We start from the raw sequence: 26,646 nt of genomic DNA on the forward strand, positions 1-26,646 counted from the left end.
AAAGGACATGCTCTGCTCCCAGCTCTTCTTTCTTGGTGGTAGGAGATCCCCATCTCTCTGCTCACCTCTCTCTCCTTTTATCTTTCTTAAGATAAAAGGAGATACAGGCCACACCCTAGGGAAACTCCCCTTACATCAGATCAGAGCTGCGACCTGGGTAAGGGTGTTGCATCCCACTGTAATCCTCCTTAACCTAATGTAATCTTGCCTCATTAATCACCAGCAGAAATGAGGATTTACTACACATAAGAAAATTCATCAGATCATAGAATGGAGGACAACCACACAATACTAGGAATCATGGTCTAGCCAGGTAGACACATATCATGGTGAGACACAATTCAGTCCATGACATAATGTTAGTTGAATCATGTTAAGCACAAGTATGACTTCACACTTGCCTTTATTTAGAGATTATGTATGGTTTAAGGAGATGTATACAGGTGCCAAGTTGACAAGGGGTGGACTGTGATGGTTAAGGTTGTATGTCTACTTGCCTAGGCCATGATTCTCATAGGTTTGCCAGTTATATAATGATGTAGCTTGGCAGTTATGATCATGTAGTTTTCCCTCATTTTGTGATATGATGTGAACAGCAAATCAGTCAAAAAAGGAGTTTACTTGGGGGGTGTGGCCTGCATCCAATATATACAGATGTTCTGGGAAAGCTTGCTGTCTCTGGATCCTACGTCCAACTCATCATCCTCTGACTTCTGTTCTTGGGATGTAAACCAGCAGCCCGCCACCTGACCTGCAGATCTTGGGATTCACCAGTTCTTGCAACCCCATGAACCAGCAGCCTTCTGCTTGACCTTCCGATTTTGAGTCCAACCACCCCTGCAACCATGTGAGTCAGGAGAAGCCTCCAGCCACACTGGGATTGGAGGAAGACTCATTAACAACCTGTGATATGCAGATGACACAACCTGGCTTGCTGAAAGTGCAGAGGACTTGAAGCACTTACTGATGAAGATCAAAGACCACAACCTTCAGTGTCGATTATACCTCAACATAAAGAAAACAAAAATCCTCACAACTGGAGCAATAAGTCACATCATGATAAATGGAGAAAATAATGAAGTTGTCAAGGATTTCATTTTACTTGCATCCACAATCAACGCCCATGGAAGCAGCAGTCAAGAAATCAAGTGACATATTGCATTAGGCAAATCTGCTGCAAAAGATCTCTTTTAAAGTGTTAAAAAGTAAAGATGTCACTTTGAGGACTAAGGTGCACCTGATCTAAGCCGTGGTATTTTCAATTGTCTCATATGCATGCGAAAGCTGGACGATGAATAAGGTAGACTAAGAACTGATGCCTTCAAATTATGGTGCTGGCGAAGAATACTGAGTATACAATGGACTGCCAGAAGAACAAACAAATCTGTCTTAGAAGAAGTACAGCCAGAATACTCCTTAGAAGCAAGGATGGCAGTTCTTCGTCTCACATACTTTGGACATGTTATCAGGAGGGACCAGTCCCTGGAGAAGGACATCATGCTTGGTAAAGTGGAGGGCGAGCGAAAAAGAGGAAGACCCTCAAGGAGATGGATTGACACAGTGGCTGCGACAATGGGCTCAAGCATAGCAACAACTGTGAGGATGGCACAGGACCGGGCAATGTTTCATTTTGTTGTATACAGGGTCTCTGTGAGTCAGAACTGACTCAACGGCACTTAACAACAACAACCTATATGTATATACACACTTCATTGATTTCGCTCCTCTAGAGAACCCAGCCTAAGACAGATGCTGAACAGGTTTCAGTGACGCTTCCAGACTAAGACAGACTAGGAAGAAAGGCTAGGAGATCTACTTCTGAAAATCGGGTAATGAAAACCCTATGAAGCATAATGGTTTGATCTGCAACCGATAGTGGAGAAAGAGCAGGACTGGGCAGCATTCTGTCCCACTGTTCATGTGGTTGCCATGAGTTAGCGGCCGACTTGACAGCAGATAACGGCAACAATGAAAAATAGTCTCCCCACTAGAATATAAGCTCAAGGGGGTAGACACGGTGTCTCACTTGCTCACTGCTGTATCCCCAGAGCTCAGCACAGGCCCTGGCATATAGGTGGCACTCTACGAGTGTTTGCCAAAGGAATGAATTGATACCTGGGCAACAACTCCGAATGGTGGACAGAGTAGCCCAGACCTGGGTTCGAATCCTAGCTCTGCCACATGCTCACTGAGTGACTTGGCAAATTGGTTAATTTCTCTGGCCTTGGTTTCCCCATCTGTGAGATGGGGAGAATCATGGCCATCTCTTGGAGTGGCTGATGAGATTAAATCAAAGCAAACCCATGTGAGAGGCCTTGGGGCTTTTTGGCCAGTGACAGGAAACACAAAGAAGGGCTTCATTCTCACCTTGGGAAGAAGGGTGGGTGGAAGAAGGGGTCAGGAGGGCCTGTGTTTGCAGAGCTCTGGACATGCTGTGACATGCTGGGTGGATGTCGGGCGAGGGGGTTGGTTGCAGGTGGCTGCAGGCCAGCTGTTCTCCAGAAAAGCGGGATAGAGACACAAACCACACCCTAGAGACACCAAGCCCAAAACCCATTGTGGTTGAGTGCATTCCAGCTCACAGTGACCCTATAGGACAGAGTAGAACTGCCCCAAAGTATTTCCTAGGCTGTAAGTCTTTACAGAAGCAGACTCTCCCCCAGAGCAGCTGGTGGGTTCAAACTGCTGACCTTTCTGTTAGTAGCTAAGCACTTTAGCCACTGTGCCACCAGGGCTCCTTGAAAGATACCAGGCAGAGGAGAGTATTTCCCCGGCCACAGACCCTCTCTGGATGTTCCCCACTCAGCAAGGGCAGGGAGGGGATCTAGGGGCTCAATTATTCCAGTGAGGGAAGGAGCCCAGTGGGCTGGAAAGAAAAAAGTTTAAATGCTTCTCACTCCTTAAATGGGTTGGTGGTGGTTGTTGTGTTAAGTCAATTCCCACTCATAGTGACCGCATGTAACAGAGTAGAACTGACCCATAAGGGTTCCTAAGTTATAATCTTTACAGAAGCGGATTGCCCGGTCTTTTCTCCCACGGAGCTGCTGGTGGGTTAGAACCTACCACCTTTCAGCTAGCAGCCAAGAGCCTAGTCATTGCACCACCAAGCCTCCTCAAATGGGATGGAGGCCTGGGGAATCCTAAATGACACATGACCTTAGCCCTCCATCCCAGGAGCAAAGGAAACCACAAGGGCTCTAAGGCAGACAGACTGGGTTCTAACGCCCACTTGGCCACTACCAGCTGTGGGAGCCCAGCTAACGGCCTGGCCCTTCTGAGCCTTGGGACCCTCCTCTGTAAATGGAGATTATAAATCCCACCTCCCAGAGGGACTGTGAAAAAACAAATGAACCCACCCGAGTTCAGTACTGCACACAGCAGGCGCTCAGCCAATGTTTGCCTACCAACCACCATGTGAGGCAGGCACGGCTCTTTATTATAGTGCATTTTATGGATGAGGGAACCATGCAACGAGGTGAGGTCACTTTCCCAAGGGTTCAGGGGAAGTTGGCTACTCCTGGGTAGCAGAATTGGGAGGGAGAGAAGAGGAGGATGGAATAATTGGTGAGAGGAGACCCCCTTCCTGAGTTTGAGGGCCTAGAACAAGTTGGAGAGAGAAGGGGAGGGACAGAAAGCAAAGGCCCGGGCCTCCGGGATTCTCCCCTCACCTGTGGGCCTGGAAATCCTGGCTGCCTTCTCTTCCTGCTCTAAGATGGCAGCCGAAAAGAAAAATGAACTCCAGTTGCTCCAACTCATGGCAACCCCATGTGTGTCAGAGTAGAACTGTGCTCCAAAGGATTTCCAGTGGCTGGTTTTTCATAAGTAGAACGGTCACCAGGCCTTTCTTCCAAGAAGCCTCTGAGTGGACTCTAACTTCTAACCTTTCAGTTAGCAGCCGAGCATGTTAATCATTTACACCATACAGGGACTCCTAAGATGGCAAAGGGGTGAGTAATATAAGGGGCCCCAAGGACTCCAGGGAATGGCAATAGAGCAGGGACCCACTCAAGTCTGGGTCTGGCCCCCTGAGAGCTGTTAACACCCCAAATTTGGGAACATGATCAGGAGACACCCTGATGGCTGAGTGACCTTGAGTAAGTCCCCTCTCATCTCTGGGCTGTCTCCCCAGATGCGGGGAGAAGCTTTATGAGGACCCTCTGGGCTCCAATGGTCTGTGTTTCTCTCAGGATAGCCACCATCACTGGGGAGTCCCTGTTGCCACATGCTGGAGGGGGGGATCTCTGTAAAGGGATGTGAGCTGTGTGTGCCCCCAGCCAGTCTCCTGCTAAGACAGGAAGCAGGTGCTCACGGGAAACCAACTTGCAAGGCAGGGTTTGCCCTTGGAGGCCAGGAGATAAGAAATTAGAGGGTAATGAGGTGTCTTCCTTCTGTGCTCACTGAGAACAGGGGAAACTTTTAGGGACACAGACAGGTGTAATTTGTGGGGTGCCAGATTGGCCTCCCTGGCTGAATGGAGAGTGTTCCCAGGAAGGAGGGAAGTAGGTGCTTAGTAAATGTTGGCTAGAAGGGTAGGGGTGGGGGTGGGGTGAATGCATGAATGCATGGGCAAATGGATGGGTGGATGGGTGGTTGGATGGATGGATGAACGCCCCCCATCCCCAACCCTGCTTCTCTCCAGGGGGAGCAACCCTTATTTCAACACCCACTTCTTACTTGAAGGTCTGAGAGAAAATATGATTCCAAATCTCGTCTTTTTAGCTACCCTTTTCAAATTGGTCAGTTGATTCAACAACAGTATTTGATAAGCTTTGATTGAATACCTACTGTGTGCAAAACCCTGGGGTGACATTGGTTAATAAAATTCAACAGAATCCACATCCTCCTTCTTAAAGCATGATGACCAGAAAGGAAAAGGAGAAGTGAACAACGGATGTTTACGTGGCATTTGCTGTATGCCAGGTGCTTTGCACATTGCTTCTCTTGATCTTCACAGGCTGTGGTGAAATGAGTTCCCTTATGTGGCCTTTTGCCTTGGTTCTTTGGAAAATAGCTTGAGAGATTTTTCCCCTAAGCCTGAGGAGTCGCCTTTGCCCTAGTTTTCTATCCCAGAGGGTTTGTTACTTTTGTTCAGGTTGGTTGACATTTCCTGGGTAAACTGTAAACAACCTGATGGTTTGATACTTTTTGTCTAGTCCTGGGCTGCAGCCTGCCCTGTGATTGGTAAGCATCTTTTCAGGGATTGAGCAATACACTATGCAAATGAAGTGACTATACCCAGTGCTTTCGAGTTGATTCCGACTCATAGTGACCCTATAGGACAGAGTAGAACTGCCCCGTAGAGTTTCCAAGGAGCGCCTGGCAGATTTGAACTGCCGACCCTTGGGTTAGCAGCTGTAGCACTTAACCACTACTCCACCAGGGTTTCCGAAGTGACTATAGACTATGCAAATCAAGTGTCTGTAGCCTACTATGCAAATCAAGTATCTGTGGCCTACCGAGAGGGGATTGGTCATTTTGTGGCCCTGGTGGGAGGGCCATGCTTTGAAATTGACAAGGACTTTTGTATATATGCGGCCAACCCCACAGAGGTTTCTTCAAACAGAAGCAGAACGGAAAGAGAAGAAAGAAGAAGCAGAGAAAGAAGAGGAAAGAAATCTCCTGAAAGAACTGTAATGTGAGTCAAGGGCTGTGATGCTGAAGGTAGTGACAGGCCTGGAAGGGGTCCTGTGGCAGACTCAGTAGTTACAGACAATAGGGCCAAGGGAGGCCTGTCACAAGGGAGTCAAGAAGAACCTGTCTTCAGGGGCTGAGAGGAGGCCTGCACAACAGAGACAAGAGCCTGCTTGCTTGCATAGCCAAGGGGAGCTGAGAGCTTCCTGCACTGAAGAAAAGAAATGTTGTCTGCATGCTTTCTGATCTTGATCTCAATCCTGAGTTGTACGCTGTTGATCCTAATCCCAAGTTGTACTTCTTAATAAGTCACTTACTGTAAATATGGTCTGTGAGTTCTATGTGGCCATTGCAATGAATTACCGAACCTAGAAGAGAAAGAGTACAGTGGGAGGAATGGCTGGTGTCAGAATTGGTAAAAAGATTGGAGAGTGGAGGTATGTCTGACCTCTGGCCCATAGGAAGCAGCTTTGCACTGATCCCAGTCATTATCCCCCCTGAAGTTAGACAGGTCTTGATGCTACTCCTACCATTTTACACCAACCCTCAAAAGTGTTACTATCCCAATTAAATGGATGAAGACACCGAGGCTCAGAGAGATGAAGTGACTTGCTTAGTCACACAGTTGTTGAAGCATAGCAAGGTCAATGTCCTCCTATATCTCCAACTGCCTGTAGGGGCTGAGCACCAGGTTCCAGAAAGAGTGGCCTGATCAGTGGGGAGAAGGGCCAGGTTATACCTCCTCCCCCATATCAAAATTGCAATGCTTCCAGCAGACTGGAGTCAAGGAGCCTGGGTGCAAGCCTCTGTCAATACAACTGTGCTTGGCATCGTACCCACCCACTAGCATTTATGGAGACCCTGAACCATACAGGCACTGTGCTGGGCCCATCAGGGGGACGACAGGGGATGAGCTACAGATCCACCTGGGTCTCAGTCCTAGTCCTGAGCCAACAGCATCCCCCATTAGCTCCAGGCTGTGCCCATCACCACCTACCTACCTCCAGGGCCTCCCATCCCAGAATCAGACACTGCAGGACTCCAGGGACCCTGAGGTCATTGAGCCCAGGCATTTAGGGAAATGTCCATTTCAGAGGTCTGTCTTGCAGTGGGTGGAAACCCTGGTGACATAGTAGTTAAGAGTTCATCTGTTAACCAAGATATCGGCAGTTTGAATCCACCAGGCACTCCCTGGAAACCCTATGAGGCAGTTCTACTCTGTCCTATAGGACCACTATGAGTCAGAATCGACTTGATGGCAATGAGTCTGGTTTTGGTTTTGGTCTTGGGGTGGGGGCAGCTCCTGGGCCCTGTAACACCTCTGCAGGTCACATTCACAATCTCTGAGACCCACCAACCAGAGCAGTGGTAGACTTCACTCCACCACTCTCCGAAACTCCCAGAAGCCTGGGGAGACCATTGCTTGCCAGAAAGGTACTGGAAGAGACCACAGAGAACGGTAACTCCATGCCCAGACTTGGAGTGGCACCAGCTCAAGTCCTCACTCTCTTTCTTGCTGCTGTGTGACCCTGGGCAGGCCAGGTGGCCTCCCAAGCCTCCTTCCTTACCTGGAAGGCAATTCTAAAGATTTCTGCTTCACGGGATTGCCATAGGGATAAACGAGAGAAAGCATGTAATGAGCGTGGCATACAGAAGCTGGCATATAATAGGTGCTCAGCTATTACTATTCTGTAGATAATAGCTCATAGTGGGAGCCCTAGTGGCACAATGGTTAAGTGCTCAGCTACAAGCCAACAGGTCAGTTGTTCGAACACACCAGCCACTCCACAGGAGAAAGATGTGGTAGTCTGCTTCTGTGAAAACTACAGCTTTGGAAACCCTTTGAGACAGGTCTACTCTGTCCTGCAGGGTCACTATGAGTCAGAATCCACTGGACAGCAACGGGTTTTTGGATTTGGTTAGATAATAGCTAATCGCTGGAGCCTTCCCCATGGACTGGGCCTTTGTGAGGCCCCTCACCTACATCGTTAGATTGGTTGTAAGGTGCTCAGCTGGGGGCCGGCACAGAGCTGGCCCTCAGGAGACAGCCATTCTCTCTTCTGGCCACACAACAGCCCCAAAACCCACTGCTGGGCCTCAGTCTCCCCAGCCACAGCAGGAGTTGGTCAAGAAGACCTCAAGTCTTGAATTCTTCTGCTACATCCCCCTCCCCCTAGCACTCCCATCAAGGACTCGAGGTTCCACTGGCCGCCTCAAAGACCCCTGCTTTTCTTCCCTGCAGAATTCTAGAGTCCTCTAGCCCCCCACACGCCCTGCCTGTCTTCACACCCTGGTCCTCAGCCCAGCCCACAGGGGTTGATTTTACAACAAGGACGAGTGACCTCACCATCACTTCCCCGGAGTCCATCCATTTCCTAACAAGTGACAAGTTTTAAAACCTGTCTGGTTTTAAAAACCACGGTTTCCTTAGAGTTTTTTTTTTTTTTGAGACTATACACAGTAAAACCTACACCCGTTCAACCATTTCTACATGTACAATTCAGCAACACTACATTCTTCGAGTTAGGCCACCATTCCCACCTTCCTTTTCGGACTGTTCCTCTCCCATGAACATAAACTCACTGCCCCCTGAGGCTCCTGTCTAATCTTTCGAGTTGCTGTTGTCAATTTGTCCTTATAGAGATAGTTCTTAAAAAAGCCTAATAAGATCATGGAAGAAGAAATAGGGACAACTCTAGGAGCCCTAATACAAGGCATAAACAGAATACAAAACATTACCAAAAATGACGAAGAGAAACCCGATAACTGGGAGCTCCTAAAAATCAAACACCTATGTTCATCTAAAGACTTCACCAAAAGAGTAAAAAGACCACCTACAGACTGGGAAAGAATTTTCAGCTATGACATCTCTGACCAGCGCCTGATCTCTAAAATCTACATGATTCTGTCAAAACTCAACCACAAAAAGACAAACAACCCAATCAAGAAGTGGGCAAAGGATATGAACACACACTTCACTAAAGAAGATATTCAGGCAGTTAACAGATACATGAGAAAATGCTCTCGATCATTAGCCATTAGAGAAATGCAAATTCAAACTACGATGAGATTCCATCTCACTCCAACAAGGCTGGCATTAATCCAAAAAACACAAAACAATAAATGTTGGAGAGGCTGCGGAGAGATTGGAACTCTTATACACTGCTGGTGGGAATGTAAAATGGTACAACCACTTTGGAAATCTATCTGGCGTTATCTTAAACAGTTAGAAATAGAACTACCATACAACCCAGAAATCCCACTCCTCGGAATATACACTAGAGAAACAAGAGCCTTCACACAAACAGATATATGCGCACCCATGTTTATTGCAGCTCTGTTTACAATAGCAAAAAGCTGGAAGCAACCAAGGTGACCATCAACGGATGAATGGGTAAATAAATTGTGGTATATTCACACAATGGAATACTACGCATCGATAAAGAATAGTGACGAATCTGTGAAACATTTCATAACATGGAGGTACCTGGAAGGCATTATGCTGAGCGAAATTAGTCAGAGGCAAAAGGACAAATATTGTATAAGACCACTATTATAAGATCTTGAGAAATAGAAAAAACTGAGAAGAACACATACTTTTGTGGTTACAAGGTGGGGAGGGAGGGAGGGAGGGAGAGGGTTTTTTTATTGCTTAATTAGTAGATAAGAACTGCTTTAGGTGAAGGGAAAGACAACACTCAATACATGGAAGGTCAGCTCAATTGGACTGGACCAAAAGTAGTTTCCGGGATAAAATGAATGCTTCAAAGGTCAGCGGAGCAAGGGCGGGGGTTTGGGGACCATGGTTTAAGGGGACTTCTAAGTCAATTGGCAAAATAATTCTATTATGAAAACATTCTGCATCCCACTTTGAAATGTGGCGTCTGGGGTCTTAAATGCTAACAAGCGGCCATCTGAGATGCATCAATTGGTCTCAACTCACCTGGAGCAAAGGAGAATGAAGAACACCAAGGTCACACGACAACTAAGAGCCCAAGAGACAGAAAGAGCCACATGAACCAGAGACCTACATCATCCTGAGACCAGAAGAACTAGTTGGTGCCCGGCCACAATCGATGACTGCCCTGACAGGGAGCACAACAGAGAACCCCTGAGGGAGCAGGAGATCAGTGGGATGCAGACCCCAAATTCTCATAAAAAGACCAGACTTAATGGTCTGACTGAGACTAGAGGAATCCCGGCGGCCATGGTCCCCAGACCTTCTGTTGGCACAGGACAGGAACCATCCCCGAAGACAACTCATCAGACATGAAAGGGACTGGACAGTGGGTGGGAGAGAGACGCTGATGAAGAGTGAGCTAATTATATCAGGTGGACACTTGAGATTGTGTTGGCATCTCTGTCTGGAGGGGGGATGGGAGGATAGAGAGAGTGGGAAGCTGGCAAAATTGTCATGAAAGGAGAGACTGGATGGGCTGACTCATTAGGGGGAGAGCAAGTGGGAGTACGGAGCAAGATGCATGTAAACTTATCTGTGACTGACTTGATTTGTTAACGTTCACTTGAAGCTCAATAAAAGTTAATTAAAAAAAAAAAGAGCCTAATAAAGCTAAACTATTGATTGGATTTAAAAAAAACTTCAGGGGATATTTTTGGTTTAAGGTGTAAAGATGATCTCAGGGCAATAGTTATGGGGGGGTTCTTCCAGCATCCATGGTTCCAGAAAGCCTGGAGTCCATGAAAATTTGAAATTCTGTTCTGCATTTCCCCCTTTTTAATCAGGACTCTTCTATCAAATCTTTGATCAAAAGGTTCAGTAATGGTAGCCTGGCACCATCCAGTTCCTTGGCGTTCTTAATGGCAATTACTTTCACTGCTTTTCTCTTAAAGGTTCGAGGCCAGACTCAGACTCTAGCTCCCCGTCCCAGCTCACAGCCAGGCAGAGAGCAGTCACCATGGTTCCCATGGGGTGGTTTAAGCTTTAGAGATAGAGCATTTGGCTCCCCCTGCTGGCCACTAAGACAATAATCTAAATTGGAAAGAAAAGGATCTACCTCAAAAAACATGAAAGAAAAAAAAATTAAGACACACGTGTAACCAAACATGGGGATGGCGCAGGACAGGGCAGCGTTTTGTTCCATTTTGCATGGGGTCGCTGTGAGTCGGGGGCCACCTTGACAGCAGCTAACAACAACAACGGGGGACTAAGGAACACTTTACACAGCTCAGTCGGGTTTTACAGTGAAAAGCAAGTATCCCAGGCCAGGGCTCCAATCCTCGCAGCCACCCCGGTGAGAGCAGGCTATATTTACTGTCCCATTACCTTCTGTTTTTTCTTTTAACCAGACATCTTGGAGATTGTTCCATAGCAGTAAATAGAGCACACTTTTCTCTTCCTAACGAACCCTGGTGGCGCAGTGGTTAATCACTTGGAGGCTAACTGAAAGGTTGGCAGTTTGAACCCACCAGCCGCTCCATGAGAGAAAGATACAGCAGTCTGTTTCTGTAAAGATTTACAGCCTTGGAAACCCTGTGGGGGCAGTTCTACTCGGTCCTATAGGGTTGCTATGAGTCAGATCACACTCGATGGCAATGGGTTTGGTTTGGTTTTTCTCTTTCTAAAGGCTGGGTTGTAACCTGTTCATGGCTGTTTTTAGCCAGTTCCCTACTGGTGGCCATTTAGGATGTATTTAATTTTTGGCTTTTAGGAGCAAAGCTGCCCCATCATCCTTGATGTGTCCACGAGTGGGTCGTGATATCCAGGAGATAAGTCAGCACTTACCTTTTATATGCATGCTTTCTTTAACCCATAGCCCCTCCCCCAAAAACCCCAAACCCACTGATTCCAACTCATAATGACCCCACAGAACTGAGTAGAACTGCCCCATAGGGTTTCCAAGGAGCAGCTGGTGGATTCGAACCATCCGTTTTATATAACTTGCTCAAGGTTACCCAGGAAGCAGGGACAAATGCCTGCCTGTAGGGTTGATGGCAGCCCATACTGTGCTTTTGTGTGAATTAGAAAAAAAAAATCCCACCCCAGGGTGAGAAGTTTGGCAGATGAAGGTGGGCTGGATTTCAGAGCCTGCTTGAACCCTTGACCAGGTGCTATTGTGCGGTGCCCAGCTTGCCCCATTCTTTGCACCAGTTCTGTGGGATTCCTGAGTTGTCATCTGAAGGTGAACTGTGGCATCTGGTCCAGAGAACTGGGAGAAAGTGTTGGATGTGAACGGGATAAGGACGAAGTGTTTGCTTTTCCTCATTCCATTCATTCAATCACCATTTACTGGGAAAGCACGCAGACATGGCTCCTGCCCTCAGGCAGCTTCTATCCCAGCAGAAAAGCAGACCCACAGCAAAGGGCAGCCAAAGGGCAGAGATGTTTAATGGGGAATAGAGAAGTGTATATATACAAATATGTATAGAGAGATTTATCACAAGGAAATGGCTCACACAGTTGTGAAGACTGGCAAGTCCCAAATCTGTGGGTCAGGAGTCAGGCTGGAGGCTTCTCCTGACTCACATGGTTGCAGGGGCTAATTAACCCAAGATCAGCAGGTCAGACAAACAGACTGCTGGCTCAAGTCCCACATCGGAGGTCAGACGATGACAAGTCAGATGCAAGGGCCAGAGCAAAAGCCAGAGAGCTTTGCCAGAACTTCCATATATACTGGATGCAGGCCACACCCCTGAGGAGACCCCCCTTACAACTGATTGGCTGATCATATCAGATGATATCACAGAAGTGACTACATTGTATTATTTATGAAAGAGGAATCAGTCCAATGTTTATCTAACCACTGAGAATCATAACCTAATCAAGTTGACGCATAACATTGACCATCACAGGGAGCAGAGGAGGGAATCATAGGCTGGGAGACAAGGGACATACTTCTGGGGATGCTCTGGTTATGTGATCCTGGACAAGTCATTGCTCCACTCTCGGTCAAACTAAGACTTGAACCAGTGTCTTCAAAGTGCAGGCTGCAAAACAGAACAAAATAGAAAATACCAGTCTGTGGGGTGTGTAGTCAAGGAAAGTATTGTCACCTGAGGCTAGATTTATGTTTATATAAGCACATAAACAATACAAGTCCAATCAGAGATGGGTTTACCATGAAGATAATGGAACTTAACTGCTCTTAACCACTGCGCCACCAGGGATGGATAAAACAATATACGTGTGATGGTTCCACTGGGGCACGAACCCAGGACCTTCTACGTGTAAAGCTGCCATGATAACCACTACACTATGGAACCTTCACCATAAAAGGTCAACAGTTCAAATCCACCAGGCGCTCCTTGGAAACCCTATGCAGCAGTTCTGCTCTGTCCTACAAGGTCACTAGGAGTTGGAATCCACCGCAACGGGTTTGGTTTTTTTTGGTAATGGAACTTAAGCTCCAGGGTTCCTCCCTTGCTCTGGGAAAGGCCTCAGGAAAGTGTTCATATGGTCATATGTTAAACAATTAGCAAAAGTAAGAGATTTACATCACAACTATTTAGGGCAGCTGACTCTTTCCACTGCCATGTTCTCTGTCACACTTCCCCTTACGATACTAGAGTGTTAACAAGCATTTCTGAGACCCAACCAATGGGAAGTTGAGTTGGACATACATTTGGTTTAACATTAGTGGGTTATAAGATTCGCAGTCACTTCTGTGGATAGGTAAGTTGTTGCCAGCCACCCTAGTGTAGGAAGGGCCTCCAGACCTATTCCTATAACCAACTCTGTTGACTCACCTGGTGTCCTGAATGAAGGTATAGGAACAGAGGACATATTATTACTATATGACCACAACATGTGCCTAACCTGTCCATTCCGACTCATGGCGACACCATGTGTTACAAAGTAAAACTGCTTCATAGGGTTTTCTTGGCTGTAATCTTTATGGAAACACATCGCCAGGCCTTTCTTCTGTGGTGCCACCGGGTGGGTTCAAACCAACCTTTAGGTTAGTAAAAAATCTGCTGCCATTGAGTCGATTCTGACTCACAGTGACCCTATAGGACAGAGTAGAACTACCCCGCAGGGCTTCCAAGGCTGTAAATCTCCATGGAACCAGATTGCCACATCTTTCTCTCATGGAGCAGCTGGTGGGTTCGAATCACCGAACTTTCTATTAGCCGCTGAGCACTTAACCACTGGCCTACCAGGGCTCCTTTTAGGTTAATTGTGGAGCACAAACTGTTTGCACCCACCCGCCCCCCCCCCCACCCCCAGGACTTTTTATAAGGCCAAGGCACTGGAAACCAGAAGAATGTGAGGAATGCAGGAGAAACAAAGTCTCCATCGTATGCAACCATAAGCTAGTCTATGGACATTTCTTCCAATCGTCAGATGTGTAAAACCCTAAGTGGAGGACTCAGTTCCCATTGACACTGTGTCTCAGCAGAACTCCACACCTACTAAGAACACAGTGAATAACCCAGCATGCATCATTATAAATGCACCACCTACTATTTTTTTTCCAAATCACCTGAAACAGAATTGTCTGAACTTCTGTACAGGAGGGCACAAACTGGTAGCAGTACTGGAAACGGCAGGTACCTCTGTGTGCGTGACATCAGATGTTTTATGTACATCTCGACACATGGGGTTGTCTCTTATTGTGTCACATTTCGTTCTGACAGAATCTGGCAGTGAGTCACTTTCTTCTGTTACACGTGGGGTCACTATGAGTTGGAGCTGACTCGATGGAACCTAACGACGATGACACTGAGGAAACAATATGCAAAATTAGCTTTCCCCAAATCTGACGATCTTAAAAATTTAAGATTTACCTGGCAATACAAATTACAGACTGTGAGGTTGAGAGAAACTTTTCTAAACTATCAATAAAAATTTTCTTGATCAACCATGCTAAAAGGCTGACTTTTCTTTCCTCTTTATAGAAAATATAATAAAATTACTGCCTGATGAAGAACATACAGTTAAAAATTATTATTAAAAAAAAAGACATTATAATGGCATGTCAGTACCTTGGAACCCTGGTGGCGCAGTGATTAAGAGCTACGGCTACTAACCAAAAGGTTGGCAATTTGAATCCACCAGCTGCTCCTTGGAAACCCCGTGGGGCAGTTCTACTCTGTCCTATGGGGTCGCTATGAGTCGGAATCAACTCAATGACAACGGGTTTGGTTTTGGGGGTCAGTACCTTATTTTTCTGTTTTTTTCTTTAAGTAGATACTATTATTTTTATTATTCATAGAAAAAGAAACTAAGAGGTAAGTAACCACCAGGGTCACACAAGTTGTAAGTGGTGACGCTGGATTCTTTTTTTGGGGGTGCGTGCTTAAAACAGCACACTGGGTTAAAATCAGGGTGTCTGCAGAGCTGTGTTCCTTTTTTTTTATTGTGCTTTAAGTGAAAGTTTACAAATCAAGTCAGTCTCCCACACAAAAATTTATATACACCTTGCTATGCACTTCTAGCTGCTCTCCCCCTAATGAGACAGCATACTCCTTCTCTCCACCCCATACTCCCCGTGTCCATTCAGCCAGCTTCTGCCTTCTCATCTCCCCTTCAGACAGGAGCTGCCCACATAGTCTCACGTGTTTACATGAGCTAAGAAGCTCACTCCTCACCAGTATCCTTTTTTTAGAGTCCAGTCCAATCCCTGTCTGAAGAGTTGGCTTTGGGAATGGTTCCTGTCTTGGGCTAACAGAAGGTCTGGGGATCATGACCTCTGGGGTCCTTCTAGTCTCAGTCAGACCATTAAGTCTTGTCTTTTTCCAAGAATTTGAGGTCTGCATCTCACTGCTCTCTTGCTTCCTCAGGGATTCTCTGTTGTGTTCCCTGTCAGGGTGGTCATCGGGTGTAGCCGGGCACCATGCAGTTCTTCTGGTCTCAGGCCAATGCAGTCTCTGATTTTTGTGGCCCTTTCTCTTGGGCTCATGATTACCTTGTGTTTTTGGTGTTCTTCATTCTCCTTTGCTCCAGGTGGGTTGAGACCAATTGATGCATCTTAGATGGCTGCTTGCTAGTGTTTAAGACCCCAGACACCACTCACCAAAGTGGGATGCAGAATGTTTTCTTAATAGATTTTATTATGCCAATTGACTGAGATGTCCCCTGAAATCATGGTCCCCAGACCCCTGCCCCTGGTACTCTGGCCTTCAAAGCATTCAATTTATTCAGGAAACCTCTTTGCTTTTGGTTTAGTTCAGTTGTGTTGACCTCTCCTGAATTGTGTGTTGCCTTTCCCTTCACCTAAAATAGCACTTATCTACTATCTAATTAGTAAATACTCCTCTCCCTCCCTCCCTCCCCACCCTTGTAACCATCAAAGAATACTTTCTTCTGTGTTTAAACTATTACTTAAGATCTTATAATAGTGGTCTTATACAATATTTGTCCTTTTGCAACTGACTAATTTCACTCAGCATAATGCTTTCCAGATTCCTCCATGTTATGAAATGTCTCACAGATTCATCATTGTTCTTTAACAATGAGTAGTATTCCATTTTCTTGCAAAATTCTATTATTCGATCTCTGGCATTGTTTGTATCATCAAGGCCATATTTTCCAACTACTGATCCTTCTTTGTTTCCAACTTTCACATTCCAATCTCCAGTAATTATCAATGCATCTTAACTGCATGTTCGATCAATTTCAGACTGCAGCACCTGATAAAAATCTTCTATTTCTTCATCTTTGGCCCCAGTGGTTGGTGTGTAAATTTGAATAATAGTTGTATTAACTGGTCTTCCTTGTAGGCGTATGGATATTATCCTATCACTGACAGCGTTGTACTTCAGGATAGATCTTGAAATGCTCTTTTTGACGATGAATGCAACACCATTCCTCTTCGAGTTGTCATTCCCAGCATAGTAGACTATACGATTGTCAGATTCAAAATGGCCAATACCAGTCCATTTCAGCTGACTAATGCCTAGGATATCGATGTTTATGAGTTCCATTTCATTTTCGATGATTTCCAATTTTCCTAGATTCATACTTCGTACATTCCAGGTTCTGATTATTAATGGATGTTTGCAGCTGTTTCTTCTCATTTTGAGTCGTGCCACATCAGCAAATGAAGGTCCCGAAACCTTACTCCATCCATGTCATTAAGGTCGACTCTACTTTGAGGAAGCGGCTCTTTCCTCATCATCTTTTGAGTGCCTTCCAACCCGGGGAGCTCATCTTCCAAATATCTTCTTTCGCCAACATAAACGGCGACTATACACATGGACCTCGCCAGATGGAACACACAGAAATCAAATTGACTATGTCTGTGGAAAGAGACAATGGAAAAGCTCAATATCATCAGTCAGAACAAGGCCAGGGGCAGACTGTGGAATAGACCATCAATTGCTCATATGCAAGTTCAAGCTGAAACTGAAGAAAATCAGAGGAAGTCCACGAGAGCCAAAATATGACCTTGGGTATATCCCACCTGAATTTAGAAACCATCTCAAGAATAGATTTGATGCATTGAACACTAGTGACCGCAGACCAGACGAGTTGTGGAATGACATCATCTATGAAGAAAGCAAGAGGTCACTGAAAAGACAGGAAAGAAAGAAAAGACCAAGATGGATGTCAGAGGAGACTCTGAAACTTGCTCTTGAGCGTCGAGCAGCTGAAGCAAAAGGAAGAACTGATGAAGTAAAAGAACTGGACAGAAGATTTCAAAGGGCCTCTCGAGAAGACAAAGCAAAGTATTATAATGACATGTGCAAAGAGCTGGAGATGGAAAACCAAAAGGGAAGAACACGCTTGGGGTTTCTCAAGCTGAAAGAACTGAAACAAAAAATCAAGCCTCGAGTTGCAATAGTGAAGGATTCCATGGGGAAAATATTAAACGACGCAGGAAGCATCAAAAGAAGATGGAAGAAATACACAGAGTCATTACACCAAAAAGAATTAGTCCATGTTCAACCATTTCAAGAGGTGGCATATGATCTGGAACCGATGATACTGAAGGAAGAAGTCCAAGCTGCTCTGAAGGCATTGGAGAAAAACAAGGCTCCAGGAGTTGACGGAATATCAATTGAGATGTTTCAATAAACAGATGCTGCGCTGGAGGTGCTCACTCATCTATGCCAAGAAATATGGAAGACAGCTTCCTGGCCAACTGACTGGAAGAGATCCATGTTTATGCCTATTCCCAAGAAAGGTGATCCAACCAAATGTGGAAGTTATAGAACAATATGATTAATATAACACCCAAGCAAAATTTTGCTGAAGATCATTCAAAAACGGCTGCGGCAGTGTATCAACAGGGAACTGCCAGAAATTCAGTCCGGTTTCAGAAGAGGACATGGAACTAGGGATATCATTGCTGATGTCAGATGGATCCTGGCTGAAAGCAGAGAATACCAGAAGGATGTTTACCTGTGTTTTATTGACTACGCAAAGGCATTCGACTGTGTGGATCATAACAAACTATGGATAACATTGCTAAGAATGGGAATTCCAGAACACTTAATTGTGCTCATGAGGAACCTTGACATAGATCAAGAGGCAGTTGTTCGGATAGAACAAGGGGATACTGATTGGTTTAAAGTCAGGAAAGACGTGTGTCAGGGTTGTATTCTTTCACCATACCTATTTAATCTGTATGCTGAGCAAATAATCTGAGAAGCTAGACTATATGAAGAAGAACGGGGCATCAGGATTGGAGGAAGACTTATTCACAACCTGCGTTATGCAGATGACACAACCTTGCTTACTGAAAGTGAAGAGGACTTGAAGCATCAAAGACCACAGCCTTTAGTATGGATCATACCTCAACATAAAGAAAACAAAAATCCTCACAACTGGACCAGTGAGCAACATCATGATAAACGGAGAAAAGATTGAAGTTGTCGAGGATTTCATTTTACTTGGATCCACAATCAACACCCATGGAAGCAGCAGTCAAGAAATCAAAAGACGCATTGCATTGGGTAAATCTGCTGCAAAGGACCTCTTCAAAGTGTTGAAGAGCAAAGATGTCACCCTGAAAACTAAGGTGCGCCTGACCCAAGCCATGGTATTTTCAATCGCATCATATGCATGTGAAAGCTGGACAACGAATAAGGAAGACCAAAGAAGAGTTGACGCTTTTGAATTGTGGTGTTAGTGAAGAATATTGAATATACCATGGACTGCCAAAAGAACGAACAAATCTGTCTTAGAGGAAGTGCAGCCAGAATGCTCCTTAGAGGCAAGGACGGCAAGACTGAGTGTTACATACTTTGGACATGTTGTCAGGAGGGATCCGTCCCTGGAGAAGGACATCATGTTTGGCAGAGTACAGGGTCAGCGGAAAAGTGGGAGACCCTCCACAAGGTGGATTGACACAGTGGCTGCAACAATGAACTCAAGCATAACAACGATTGTAAGGATGGTGCGGGACCGGGCAGTGTTTCGTTCTGTTGTGCATAGGGTCACTACGAGTCAGAACCAACTCAACGGCACCTAACAAGAACAAGATGTATCCCATTGCATGAATACACCATAATTTATTTATCCATTCATCTGTTGATGGACACCTTGGTTGCTTCCATCTTTTTGCCATTGTAAACAGTGCTTCAGTGAACATGGGTGTGCATATATCTGTTCATGTAAAGGCCCTTATTTCTCTAGGATATATTCCAAGGATTGGGATTGCTGGATCGTATGGTATTTCTATTTCTAGCTTTTTAAGGAACCACCAAATCGATTTCCAAAGTGGCTGTACCATTTTACATTCCCATCAGCAGTGTATAAGTGTTCCAGTCTCTCTACAACCTCTCAAACATTTATTATTTTGTGCTTTTGGGATTAATGCCAGCCTTGCTGGAGTGAAATGGTATCTCATTGCAGTTTTGATTTGCATTCCTCTAATGACTAATGATCGTGAGCATTTTCTCATGTATCAGCTACCTGAATGTCTTCTTTGGTGAAGTGCCTGTTCATATCCTTTGCCCATTTTTTAATTAGGTTATTTGTTTTTTTGTTTTTGCAGTATCGTGTAGATTTTAGAGATCAGACACTGATAGGAAATATCATAGCTAAAAACTTTTCCCAGTCTGTAGGTAGTCTTTTTACTCTTTTGGTGAAGTTTTTGAATGAGCATAGGTGTTTGATTTTTAGGAGCTCCCAGTTACGTAGTTTCTCTTCTGGTTTATTTTTCTGAATTTGTGATGTTTATTTGTCAGCTTTTTAATATGTGTAATTCATGGGGATTTATTTTTTCATTCAAAATAAATGCCCAGTTTTGTGCCTTATTTTGCACAAGTAATCTTATATGCTCTTTTTTTTTAAGAGTTCCCAAATATTTTTACAAACTGCAGAGTCCACAACTTGAGTTACTGGATCTTGTAGTAAAATGCATTTCTTACATTGACTATCTGTCAAAAAAAGGTTGAAAAGCTTGGACTAGATGATCTTAAAGACTTTTTCCAGCTCCAGAACTCTTTAATTCTGTGGGAAAAGTGCCCTGTTCACCTTTCCCCCAGCAGCCGTGACTGACAAAAAGAGGAGGAAGTCCTTTTTTGTAGCTTATCCAAGTTTTTCTTGCTGTCCTTGGAGACCATGTCTTTCAGGGAGGCAGGGAGACAAAGTGCCATTGTTCAGAGAGCCCAGGGGAAAGGTGAAGACAGATATGCCTGGGGGAAGAGGCCAGAAGTGAAAGGAAAACTGTTGGATCAAAGCCCCAGTAAATGGAATTGAAGGCCTCTCCCAATTTAATGTCGCCCTGGTAGCACAGTGGTTAAGAGCTCACCTGCTAACCAAAAGGTCAGCAGTTCAAATCCACCAGGCAGCCAGTCCTTGGAAACCCTATGTGGCAGTTCTACAATGAGTCAGAATCAACTTGGTGGCAGTGGTTTTTTTTGCAGGTGGAGAGGTATGTTGGAGGGCAGTGATGATTCAGGGGTAGAATTCTGGCCTCCCAGTCAGTAGGCCCTTGTTCCCTGCCAATGCACCAGTGGAGGCTTGTGCATCGTTACCTGCTGAACAGGTTTCGGCAGAAGTTCCAAAAAAGAAGGACTAGGAAGAAAGTCCTGCCAATCTACTTCCAAAAATCAGCCAATGAAAACCCTATGGATTACAACAGACCCATCGCAACCAATCATGGCGATGGTGCAGAGTTCCCTTCTGCTGTGTATGGGGGTCACCAGGAGTCGGGGCCAGCTCCATGGTAACTAGCCACAACGGTCACCGTGTAGACCTTTATTTGGCATTTATTGAGTGCCTAGTTCTCAGCAATAGAGGCTCAGAGAGGTGAAGTGACTTGCCCAAGGTTACACAGCTCTGCTCTCTCTCCTGCCCCCTAAACCTTTCTCTCCAGTCATGTCATACTTCCCGGGTTCCTAAAGATCATACTTACCTTCACGCACACTGTCTTCTTAGCCTTGGAGAGGAAATTCCTCTTTGTTTCTCAGTTCCCTGCTCAAAGCCCACCTCCTCTCCCACCCCTCACACCACTCGTAGAATTACCGGTCTCTCTCTCCTCTGCAGCACTTGGAACAAACCTGCACAGGACTTGGAACAGCCCCAGAGCCTCACAGCTCCCTGGTTGACTGTTTTCATGGCACCTTCACGATCTGAAATTATATTGTCCATTTATGTGTTTATTAGTTTACTAGAACATCAGTCAGTTCCACGAGGGTGATGCCTTGTCTTATTTACTCCTGTATCCCCTAGCTCCTAGTACAGAGGTTGGCATGAAGTGGGGATCTAATGATTCCTCTCAAGCACAAACTTTTCCTCAGAGTTACTCAGTAAACCCCAAGTCCCAGAGCACAAAGCATGAATGGTTAAGTATCTGTCCATCAGCCATTAATGAGAGGCAATATTTGCATGTCACCCTCCTATTGGTGGAATCCGGGACTCTAGTTTCAATTAGTCTTGTGGGAGAGGGTATTTCGTGTGGCCTCAGTGGCTTGTTGTATTCTGTTGAGTGGATTCCTACTCACAGTAACCCCATGTGACAGAGTAGAACTGCCCCGTGGGGTTTCTGAGGCTATAATCTTTACGAGGGCAGATTGCCAGGTGTTTTCTCCCGTGGAGCTGCCAGTGGATTCAAACTGCCTACCTTTTGGTTAGCAGCCGAGTGCTCAACCATTGCACCGTCAGGGCTCCTTCCTCTGTGGCTACATCCCCTCATCCCTGTAAACCTGATCTTCCCACCTGATGGAAAGGTGGGGGTGGGGGTGGGGGTGGCAGGGATGGGCTAAGCTACTCTCCAGCCCCTTCTTCCACCCCGCACACAATTCAGTCACCTGCAAGTCTGACCCCGCCTAGCACACCTGAGCATCCAGAGCCAGGAAAGGCTGATGTTACAAAGAGCTGCGGCAGAGGGAGGCCAGCACCAGGTTCCCACTGTGCTGTGGAGGGCAACCACACCATGAAGTCAGATCTTTGGGTGAGCCTGTGTCACCCTGAGCATGCTCACCTGGGACCTAAAATCCTTGGGGAACCAGAGCAGGCCGGTGCAGTGGGCCCAGGGAGCAGAACGACTTGGTTGGCGTGTTCCCGGGCCACAGCCCCAGACAGTCCAGGCATATCTGATCATGCCCAGGAGCCTGCATTCTTAACTAGCTCCCCAGGGAAGTCCGACACAAGCGTCATCTGCAGAGAAAACGGCAGAGTATGCCAAGCGCAACCTTGCAAATCAAACAGAACTCGCTCCCACTTGCTTGTGGCCTCCGTCAAGATTGTCTTTGTTAACTGCTCTGGGCCTCAGTTTCCTCCCCCGTAAAATGAAAAGAAAGGCCTAGCGATCTACTTCATGAAATCAGTCAATGAAAACCCTATGGGTCACAACAGAATAAAAAAAAACAAAACCAAACTCAGTGCCGTCGAGTCGATTCCGACTCATAGCAACCCTGTCCAATAAAAAAACAAACCCATTGCCATCAAGTCAATTCTGACTCATAGCGACCCCATGGGACAGAGTAGAACTGCCCCACAGGATTTCCAAGGAGCAGCTGGTGGATCCCAACTGCCGACCTTTCGCCTAGCAGCAGAGTTCTTCACCACTGTCTAACAGAGTGCTGGAAAATGAGCCCCGTAGGTTGGAAGGCTCTCAAAATACACAGTGGCTGCAGCAATGACCTTGACTATACCAATAATCGCCAAGATGGAGCAGGACTGGGCAGTGTTTCCTTCACTTGTACATGTGGTTGCCGTGAGTCAGAGCAGACTTGACAGCAACTAACAACGACAACAAATACCTACCTCAGAGAAGTGGTATGAGGCTTGGAGATACACATGCCAAGGTCCTGGCGCATCGCAGGTGAATCAGTAAATGATGCCAAATTATCTTTATCATGAATCAAAACAAAGGCAGAGAAACAAACTGTCACAAGGGAGACATGGACATGGAAAAGCCCAGTGAACACATCCATTTCACCGGTGGCCACCATCCTCTCTTCACACACAAGAATCAGCCCGTTCTCCCCTGGAACAAACCCTATTCTTGCTGTCCCATTATTTCAGGGAATCCAGACTTTCTAGGCCAGGCTTCAGCACAAACAACCAATTAGATCATCTTCTCTCCTGAATTTGTTTCCTTCCATCTAAAAGGTCATTCTTTGCAATACAGAGAATTTATTAAATATACAAGGAAATGCCAATGAATTTTAATACTTAGTGAGCTATTTCAAATATGTAAATTCATAAATCAGGGCAATAATCTTCCTTACACTGCATGGCCTAGTTCCGATTCAGAAAACCTGAACTCCTCTCCGGGCGCCTGCACACACACATAAGAGGTTGAACACATACCTTCTATGCGATCTAGCATCTTCTGACGTCTGCTCTCTCCTCAGCAGTGGCACCTAGAATCATGGCTAGGTGCAGAGATTCAAATTTGAGTTCAAATTCTGCCTCCGTTCTTAGCTGTATGATCTCCGGACATTTGTGCTTGCAGTACCCTCTGCCTGAAAACCCTTCCTGCAGCTGGCTCCTTTTCAGGGATCAGTTTAAATGTCAACTCCTCAAGAGGCCTGCCCAGGCCATGCCCTGCATGGCCTCCTTCTACTGTTCTCGAACCAGTGTATTTGGGAAACTATCTTGTCTGGGTTTCTTTCCAATGATCTCCATGTGTTTTGTTTGCTTTCATGCTTTCGTGGGTCCTTGTGATGGAGGCTGTGTGAGAACCTTGGCCAACCACATCTTCATTCAAGGGCCTCAGATTTCTCTTCTGCGAAACACGGAGAATAATACTCAACTCTGAGAGCTGTGTGAGGATTGAAGGGGACAATTGGCAGCTGTGGTCCTCAGTGCCCCTTCCCCAGGTATCTGCCTGGAAGGGAGCTGTGAGGCAGGGTCTTGCTGCAGCCGCAGGGGCTGGAGTAGGGTCACATCTCAGCTTGTTCCCGGAACCTTCTACAGTGCCCCCCATGAAAGGATTGGACACCCCCCACGAGCTCTCCAAGTTCTCAAGGATGCCCACCTTCCCATCTCCTCTTTCCTCCTCCCCCACCCCATCCTCAGGAGCATTTGCAGAGGTGGTAGGGTTTCCTTGGGAAGGGTCTGAGGTGTTAATCCTTTAGAGGTCAACATCGGTTAAATGATTGTAGCTGCATCAAAGACAGCTCATCTTTACTTGTAGCCTCTCAGGGGTTGTGCATGCTCAAGTCTCTCAGAGCAACAACACATTTGCAAATGGTGGGGAAAGGGTAGGAACACCTGCCAAGAGCCAAATTCCTGCACTTCCTGTTTCCTGAGTTCCTCCTTCATTTCACTTTCGAAGGAGCCATATGGAAGGAGGAACCTGAGGATAAACCAAAAACGTTTTTGGTTTATCCTCAGGTTCCTCCTTCCATATGGCCTCCCCTGACCCCCAGGCTGGGCCAGGCCCCACCTGCACAGCCACAGCTCCGGAGTCTCCCTTGCCAAGGCCTGCTCCCCAGGACTTACTGAGGCAGCCTTGTGGTCGGCCTTGCTCACTGGGAGACGCTGGACACATTCCTGCAGCCCTCCACTAAAAAAAGGTATGAATAATGATTTCCACTCTATCATTTATTCAATAGGTAGTGAGCACCTACTATGTGCCAGATACTCTTTTAGGCCTGGGGATACATCGATGAACCAAAGAGATGAAATTTCTTGCCCTCTTGGAGGAAACCGTAATGAAGTGGATTAACACGATAGCTGCAACAATGGACTCAGACATACCAGTGACCATGAAGACAGTGCAGAACTGGGTAACGTTTTGTTCCGTTATATGTGAGGTTGCCATGAGTCAGAGCCAACTGACAGCAACAACAGCATGGAGTTTGGAGCTTCCTTCTGGTGAGGAAGAGAGACAAAAAACACAATGAGGAAATGAAATATATACCGGAGATAAATGGTGAGAACAGTTCAGCAGGAGAGGTGGGCAGGGAGCCGGTGTTGGGAGATTCATTTTGCAGACACCTTTTCACTGAGTTCTCAGAGAGGATAAGAGACTTCCCTAAGGTCATACAGCTTAGGAAGCAGTAAAGCCAGAATTTGAACCCAGATCAGATCTATGCTGTCTTTAAACAGTGACACTGGGGTGAATACCCCCTAAATCAAAGTGGTCAAGTTTGTATTTTATTTCGATAATAATTTATTTCAGGAATTAAAAAAAAAAAGCAGTGGGAAGTACATATTGCTTTAGGGCTCCTACGGAGGAATGTAATATACATATCAGTTTCCTGTATAATTTTAATGGCCTGCGGGGGAGAATTTAGAAAAGCGTCCCAGGCTGCAGAATGGTTGCGTTTAGGGGGAAAACTGACCCACCGCAACCTCCTCATCTCCGAGATGAGGTCACTGCGGTTCTGCAAAGTGAATCGAGGTGACACACGGAGGCGGCGGGCGAGCCGAACCGGATTCGCCAGATTCCCAGCGGCTCTCAGTCTCAGTGCGGCTTTAATCCTGGGGCGGACAGGGCGGCTCCAGAGGGCGCCACGGGAGGGTTCCCAGTCGGGGGGCGTCGGAGCGCAATAGGACCCAGGTGAGCCAGAGGAAGACTGTGCGCCCCTGGGCGGGACGTCACTAGGAGGGTCTGGGCCCCAAGTGGAAAAGGTAGAGATGAGAGTCTTTGGCGGCAGGAGAAATGGCAAGAGAAAAGGCACCGTGACTAGGAATTGTTCATTCTGCCCTCCCTGACTTCAATCTGGCCCCCTCCAGTATTTTCTTCCCATTGTTGCCGCCTGGACCCCTCTGAAACAAGAACCTGACTTTTTCACACCCGTAAAACCTTTAATGAGACCCCCACAAGCATTGCTTACGGGGAAAAAAAAAAAAAAAAACTAAACACAAGTCCTGCGTGATTTTGTTCATAGCTACCGTTGAGTCGGGGCTCTTGGTGGCCCGGTACACAACGGAATGAAATCGGACCATTGTGATCCATAGGGTTTTCACTGGCCGTTTTTTGGAAGTAGATGCCAAGCCTTTCCTCCCGGCCCATCTTAGTCTGGAAGGTCCACCGAGACCTTTCAGTATCATAGCAACACGCCAGCCTCCACTGACAGGAAGGTGGTGGGTGCGCATGAGGTGCACTGGCCAGGAATCAAACCCAGGTCTCCGCCGTGGAAGGAGAGAGTCCGGCCACTGCACCACCACGGCCTCTACTGTGTGATCTTGCCCCAGCCTAATTCCAGACCATCTCTCCTGCAATCTCCCCCTGGAGCAGCAATGAAACATTTCATTTCCCTGAACTTATCTTACCCTCTCTCCCCTGTGAGCCCCGAAACGTTTGGTTCCCTCCACCTGCAATAACTTTCTGCACCAGGTCTACCTGGAAAATCCCTGCTGTCTTTCAGCTAAACATCAGCTCCTCAGTGAATCTTCCCTGACACCTTCCTCCCAGCCCCAGTTTGGGGTGGGGGCACCTCCTGTGTTGCCACTGCCCCAGGGATTCGGCAATACATTGTGCAATAAACATCCGCCATGACTTTCTCTTCCAGCGCATGTCACAGAGCATACAAATGCAGAGTTCATTAAATGCTTTCAGAATAAACACACGAAACAGTAGCACAGGCTTCAGGCTCTGCCGCTTACTCGTGCGACCGCAGGCAAATTAATTATCTAGCTTGTGGGTTTGTTGTGAGAAGTAAATGACTTAATGCATAAAAAATGCTTAGAACAATGCCCGCCAC

General features: G+C 46.3%; 1 long non-coding RNA gene across 2 annotated transcripts; it reads right to left on the reverse strand.

The window, feature by feature from the left end:
• Positions 1-11,986: 11,986 nt before the first annotated feature.
• On the reverse strand, positions 11,987-24,829 carry LOC126076038 (uncharacterized). 2 transcript variants are annotated; one of them, XR_007517398.1, is made up of 6 exons: positions 24,695-24,829; positions 23,300-23,717; positions 22,751-22,835; positions 21,008-21,114; positions 14,144-14,311; positions 11,987-12,576 (listed from the first exon to the last, which is right to left on the reverse strand). It is a non-coding gene; the product is annotated as an uncharacterized LOC126076038 (long non-coding RNA). The 2 variants fall into 2 exon arrangements; XR_007517399.1 differs by lacking the exons at positions 11,987-12,576; positions 14,144-14,311; positions 21,008-21,114 and adding an exon at positions 21,798-22,141.
• Positions 24,830-26,646: the final 1,817 nt, after the last annotated feature.

The sequence above is a fragment of the Elephas maximus genome, chromosome 4, assembly GCF_024166365.1.
Source record: "Elephas maximus indicus isolate mEleMax1 chromosome 4, mEleMax1 primary haplotype, whole genome shotgun sequence".
Taxonomy (NCBI): domain Eukaryota; kingdom Metazoa; phylum Chordata; class Mammalia; order Proboscidea; family Elephantidae; genus Elephas; species Elephas maximus.